The sequence below is a fragment of the Chionomys nivalis genome, chromosome 15 (assembly GCF_950005125.1).
Source record: "Chionomys nivalis chromosome 15, mChiNiv1.1, whole genome shotgun sequence".
NCBI classification, from domain to species: domain Eukaryota; kingdom Metazoa; phylum Chordata; class Mammalia; order Rodentia; family Cricetidae; genus Chionomys; species Chionomys nivalis.
In genome coordinates this window covers 40,391,604-40,398,506 of record NC_080100.1, presented here as the reverse complement: position 1 = coordinate 40,398,506, position 6,903 = coordinate 40,391,604, and the positions used below count along the sequence as shown (strand labels likewise).

Here is a 6,903-nt window from a genome sequence, read left to right as displayed (position 1 = left end):
GGATATTTCTCTGTTAAGCAGAAATCAGGGATCTTGTAAGGTATTGTCAGAAAAAAGGGAGGGGGCTGTATTTATGCTCAATGGTTAATTTTGTTTGAAGAAGACAACAGCAGAAAAAAAAGTGGCAAGAAAAATGAAAACACAAATACACAAATAATCAAATTCCAAGCATTCCGAGTAGGATTTTCTGGTTAGGATGGTGATATTTAATAGCATTCGAAAGTCACTACAACTGGTGGGCTGACCAACCGTGCAACTACCCACATCCAGAACTAGGGTTATGAGTTGGCCCATCCTAAGATCTACCCCATCTGTGATCTCTTGGAACACATGAATTGGCATGACCTGTAGATCCAAGGCCGCAGGATCTCTAATACACAGGACAACAGCAGGATACCAAAGAGGAGTGAGTCCCAGTGAGGGCCAGCATTGATAGCGTGGCAAAAATCAGAGGCCTTGACCAGAGCAATGACTCTTTGCAAAGAATACTTGAATATATATATATATATATGTATATGTATATATGTATATATATAGCTTTCTTAATGAGATTTATGACAAGATTTTTATTTGTTTATTTTTTCTTTTTCTTTAATTTGTATTAAATTTTATTTTGTGGGGTTGGTTTCAAAGGCAAAGGGTAGATATGAAGGGATGGGGAAATGAATTGGATTATGATGGATGATTTAAAAGATACAATCTCTGATCACTTAAGTGGTTTTGGGTCAATTAACATGAAGATTTTGTCTGATATTTGGGTTGACAAGTTTAGCATTCTAAGGAATGTATATGAAGCATAAATAATTTCTTTAGAAAAAGATCAAATATGAAAGGGAATATATTGCCTATTCATAGACTTTTATAAATTCTTAATCATTAAATATGTATTTCTTTCTAATTATAATATTTCCTTATAATGTTTTGATTACTATCAATCTCAGCCTTTTGTTAAATACTTTAAGTTCAAGGAAGAAATACAGACATCTGAAATTCCATTAGCTAAGGAGGGCATTTCAAAAAGTTGAAAGACAAATTGTCTTTGGATATAGTTTAAATGAAATCTTACTTAACAATGTCCTTGATTATTAATATATAACTTAAAGTTTATTTTTAAAGGCTGAAATGTGTTTATGAATCTTTGAGTGACAGTCTCTAAAACTAAAACACAGATGTCATGTTGCCATGTATAAAAATGGTTTTGTTTTCATTCTGTAAGACACAAAATAATGATTATTATTTGTAAAGAAATATGCACCATGCAGACGGGTTCTCAGCTGACTGGGGTTTCCTGGATGGATACTTCTTTAACATTGGGAGCTGGGAACAGAATTACTTGTCTTATCTCTAATTTATCATGCTTGAATTTGTTCCTATTGTCAAAAATCATCTAAAATCCACTAATGTGAACACAATGTTGAAGCAAAGACATTCTTTTTTTTTTTGTTATTAGCAATGCCAAAGAAATTTCTGCAATAGAAAATTAAAAAAGCACAAATTCGATACAATGAGATAAAAGCGACTTCTCTGGTATATATAGACACGATTTTAGAGGATGGGAGAGAGCTTTCTACTGGATGTAGTTCTCTACAGTTTCTGTAGTGATGGCTATGCCTTTTCTTTAGCCCATACTAATGGGAGACTCTAGATCAGCAATGAGAAAAGTGATGTCTCTGTTTGGGATCCTGTCTGCTTGTTCAATCATCTGTAGTTTTTGGCTCATGCACCTTCCAAGTTAAGTTGGATTGATCTGACTAAACTTCACAAATTCTCATCCTCTTGGGGAAAAAAAACTAGTCAGATATATTTTCTGGGGAATACCTCAAGCACAAGTCTCTCCCATGTTCTAAATTTGCATTAACCAAGGAAAGTAATAAGACAGTGCCTCCCATTAAGACATCGGGCAATACTCTGGATTTCTATTAGACCATTTAAGAAGTTACTCGGATCGTTCAAGTTTAATAACAGCAAAAGGCATGACTAAAGAATGGAAGATCTGGGGCCAGTAATTCACCTACTGCAGTCTTTTGCTATAGTTCAGACAAGCAGCTTGGGTTCAGCCAGCATGGAGCAGTTCAGGTGAAAATGAGAAGGATTGTATCATCTATCTATCTGTCTGTCTGTCTGTCTGTCTGTCTGTCTGTCTATCTGTCTATCATCTATCTATCTATCTATCTATCTATCTATCTATCTATCTATCTATCTATCTATCTATCTATCATCTGTCTATCATCTATCAATCTATCTATCATCTATCTGTCTATCTATCATCTATCTTTCTATCCATCTACCTATCTATCTAATATGTATGGGTTTTATGGAGTCCCCTGAATCTGAGGATGGCATCTGAAATAAACAAGACAGATTTTAATATTCTATTTCTAATACCTTTAAAATATTGTCTATCTCAATTTCCAGAATTATTTTGATTGATTGCTTCTGAAACATAATTTTAGAGGTTTAATATGTTACATACTTATATTTTCTTTATGTCTAGTTCTTTTTTATATAAAGCATTCATAGTTTATTTGGAGAACATTTATATTTTATACAGAATGTATAAATTTTGGGGAGACAACACAACAGTAGCTGCAATACCTACCTAGCTGCATTGTGTTGATTAAGTTTAATTAATTTAATTAAGTAAATAACGGTGCTTAAGTGTAATGTGCACTTTCACAACCCTCTAAAAGCACAGCCATTGTACACACTGTGAACAACACAGGATATAAAATCTATTTCTAAGCCCAAACATCATTTTCACAGGATTAAGGTCTAAGGTCAGGTGCTCACCTTTTCTTTCTCAGTCACAGTTTTCATCCAGAGGTTTTATTTTCCTTTCCACTCTCTTCAGACATGGAGCCAGCGCTGGAAGAATTCGGGATCTCTTGTGTGGAGATGGCCTGGTGGCCTCTGAATGTCCCTGATCAGGGACAACAGGCAGAGCCTCACAGATGAATGGCTGAAGCCATGGAACACCACTCTGGGTTCCATGCGAGGTACTGCTATATAAAACCACGGGATTAATCTCTTGTACAGAGGGCTAATTAAGAATTTATAAAATGTAGGGCCAGGCGGTGGTGGCGCACTCCTTTAATCTCGGGAGGCAGAGCTAGGCGGATCTCTGTGAGTTGCAGCCTGGTCTACAAGAGCTAGTTCTAGGACAGGTCCCAAAGCTACGGAGAAACCCTGTCTCAAAAAAAAAAAAAAAAAAAAAAAAAAAAAAAAAAAAACAAAAAAACAAAAAAACAAAAACAAAAACAAAAAACAAACAAACAAACAAAATAATTAAAAAAATGCCCGAGCATTTGGGCAGATTCTGCAAGGGTGGGGATGAGTTCACATGCCTAAAATTCCCTCAGGTGTTTCCCAGTCCTTCTGTGGCCTTTCTCATGGACTTCAGTACTATTCATTCTTGGTTCCTCTTGATTTTTTTATGGATTGCCCCATTAAAACTGTGACAGGCAGGCAGGTAACCAGTGATTGTCACAAAAGTCCATCTAACAGCCAGGAAAATCCTTCTGAGACCCTGAGACCAGCAATAGCACATCCATTCCCAATGCCCATAAGGCAGTGCCTCACAATAGGTCTTGTGGTGCATACTTTTTTCCTGCACTGCTTACAAGGATCTTATCTATAGTGTGGGTCTTGGACAGACTGAGAATCTGCTGGCTTTTTGTTGCAGTATTCAATGAGTTCATTTAAGAACCCCTAAATGCCTGGTGGGGAGTAACCTGACACTTTCCCACCAGTAGGTATGCCATGTATTACTGATGCTCTAGAAGCTGCTGGATTTTAAACCAGGTCTGCAGGAAGTCCTGAGACACCCACCTCTTCCAACTGGATGTCTCAAGCATAGGTGATGTACTTCCCCCACAGAGGCTGCTGGGACAAATGGCTCCAGAGAATCATTTAACTCCTTGTATATGTTTCTTCAGCAGCATCCTAAAGCAGACCGGCTTCTGAAGCGTCTTGTCCTGTATGTTCATTCAACTGGGAGCACACTGACTGGTCCCATCCAGGTCACAGAAAACAAACAAGCAAAGAAACAAACAAACAAAAAACCATCCCCAGCAGAGTTTCTTTAAGGGAGTCTAAAGCAGATGGTTGGCCTTTCTCTACTGTGCACACAGTGTTGTTGATGCACACAGGTTTCTTCCTCTGGTCAGGACTGTGGCTCCTGAGTGGTACAAGCACTCTTCTAATACAACTAATGGTGTATGTGCATAATTCACTAGCTTATCGAGAAGTGTGAGAAGAAAATGGTAGTTCATCAAGTTCATCTGCCGTTTCTACATCATTGCAGTTTTTCACAGCTGTTTGCTGACCTGGGTGTAATTCTGTGTCCACGTGGAAGCTCACACCTGCTAGCAATGAGGGACGGCCCCGAGAAGTATTGTCTTGGGCTTAGTCACCTGCAGAACAATGGTCATCTGAGGAGGATCCTCCACCCACAGACACCAACTGCATTAGAAGTACCTGGGTGTTAGGAATGTCTGAGGTGCTGTCTCCATCAGCCTGAGCTCCATTTGTAAGCAATATCCACCTACTTTTCTTTGTTTCTTTATTCTCTTCCTTCCTTCCCTTTTTTCCTTCCTTCCCTCCCTCCCTTCCTTCCTTTCTACATTCATTCCTTCTTTCCTCCCTCCCTTCCTTCCTTTCTTTTGTATTTGTCGAGACAGGGTTTCTCTGTGTGTAGTTCTGGCTGTCCTGGAATTTCCTCTGTAGATCAGACTGTCCTCGAACTCACAGAGATACGCCTGCTTCAGTCTCCAGAGTGCTAGGATTAAAGGTGTGTACCACCACTGCCTGGCCCCTACCTACTTTTCAATAGAAGCTGGTCTATCCCCTGACAAGCTTCTGGGTTCCCATTGGCCCTGGTGTTTCAGGCATTCAGTCTCCAATCTGACTGTCAAGGACAGGGACTGCCTTGCTCTGTGACTACTAGCCTCATGATTTTTTCTTTCTAGAGGTTCTTTTCAGGGTCCTGGGCCAGAGAAGAACTCAGGCACAGGTGGCTACCTCTGGACTGACCAGAGATCTTCACAGTTGAAGGTGAATTTGTACAGTGTTTCCACACAGATAGTTAACAGAGCAGTGGCTCACTGCTAAAGGAAGGCAACCATATGTATCATTGACAGGGGCTTCCCAACACACACTCCATATCCCCTGTCACTCACATAAAAAAGAAAATTTGCTTTATCACCTTATGGCTTCTGCCACCATGTCTTTTTCTAGATTGTTATTTATTTAAAAGTATTTTTGAGATGAATTGTGTGTGTTCAAGGGTTAAGAATGGAAGTCAGAAGGCAACTTTTGTGAGATGGTTTCCTCTTTGCACACTGATGAGGCAGGCCCTCTCTTGTTTCTGCTGCTGTGCTGTGTAGTCCAAACACTGTGACCTGCATGCATCTAAGAGTCTCCTCTCCCAGCCCCCCATCTCAACATAAGAGTGCTGGGATTTTAGATATGTATCACTGCTTCTCACTCTCTATGTAGATTCTGGGGAGAAAACTCAGGTTGTCAAGAGTGTGTGGCTAATGTTTTCACAGGCTAGCCCATCTTCTTGGCCCAGATGATACTATGTACATGTTTTATTTGCTTAATCATGGTCATCACAGTCATGGAGGATGCTTTGATTGGTCTAGAATACAGTGGGCTCATCAGCTCCTTGTGAACACTGAAATTTATGGCTATGATTTGTTGACACTCTATTACATTTATCTTTGGTTGTTGATAAACAGTCACCTCCAAAAAGATCACTCAAGTTTAGAATCAAGAGGTCTCGTTAGGAACTGTGCTATCTAGTATTTTCAGTTTCCCTTAGTCAGTGGACTTAGGCAGGGAGACTATCCATGAGAAAGGAATCAATCAATCTTACAGCTATTTGAAACATGAGTGGGTTGTCAAGCCTATGCTTTCTGTCTAAAAATAACCCTCACAAACTCTTCCTTCAGGCTTCTTGAAAATTTCTAACTTACTATGACCTATGATTCAAATCTGAGCAAGAATGTCGATATGGGTTCGAACCAAAGCAGCCATAGAATCAAACCAGTTTAGTTGGCAATGAGCTCTCTTAATTGTTTTATTTAAAGAGTGTTGATGACTGCCTTACAGAAAGACAAGATCAAGTTGAATAAACAACAGTTACTTGAACTCATTTCAGCATGAGCTTTAGGGACACGCTTCTTACTGATGTTTTGTAGCCCCATTTTACTTCATTTTAAAATTTATTATTTTATTATTATCATTGTTACTTATTGTTATTATAATTGCAGTGTTAGGGGATCGAACCCAGGATCTTGTACGTGCTAGTCAAGGCTGTGCTACTGAGCTGATTCCTCAACTCCAGTAGTCTGATTTTATAGAGAGTTTACAATTATTCTAATCATTTAAAAATGTTGGTACATGGTCTTTTTCAGTATATGTGATGATTTTGAAAAATTAGGTATCTACCCATTGAGTAGCATTTTAAGCCATTTTCTTTTGCTTGCAAACTGACGGGCAGTTTGGTGAGTTCCCAAACTTTCTTATCATACCCCAAGTCTCTTTCAACCAAATTTCTCAAAATTTGATTTGCACAAACATTGTGGTAAACATTCCAGTTCACCATTAATTCCAGTTCTCATAATCACAGACTCTGATTTGGTAGAAGAGGGACAGATCTTAGGACTGTATATTTTTAACTATCTGCTCCCTCTCTCTTGAGTGGCCAGTATCCTGATTAACAACCAAGAGTGGGAAATGAATAGTTTTACATGCAAAGTTTAAACTTAAGAACAACACTTAACAATTTGTTTTCAATCATTGCAAAAGTTTTAAAAGTCCCATGCCTCCTTCTCCCCCAATTAAACTTACGGTGTTTGAGGCCTTATTCATGGCTTTCATGTGGTCTAAAGTCCTAAA

At 38.8% G+C, this 6,903-nt stretch overlaps 1 pseudogene; it reads right to left on the bottom strand.

Moving 5' to 3' along the window:
• Positions 1-3,406: 3,406 nt before the first annotated feature.
• On the bottom strand, positions 3,407-5,223 carry LOC130887147 (F-box only protein 34-like; annotated as a pseudogene).
• Between the last annotated feature and the right edge of the window lie 1,680 nt (positions 5,224-6,903).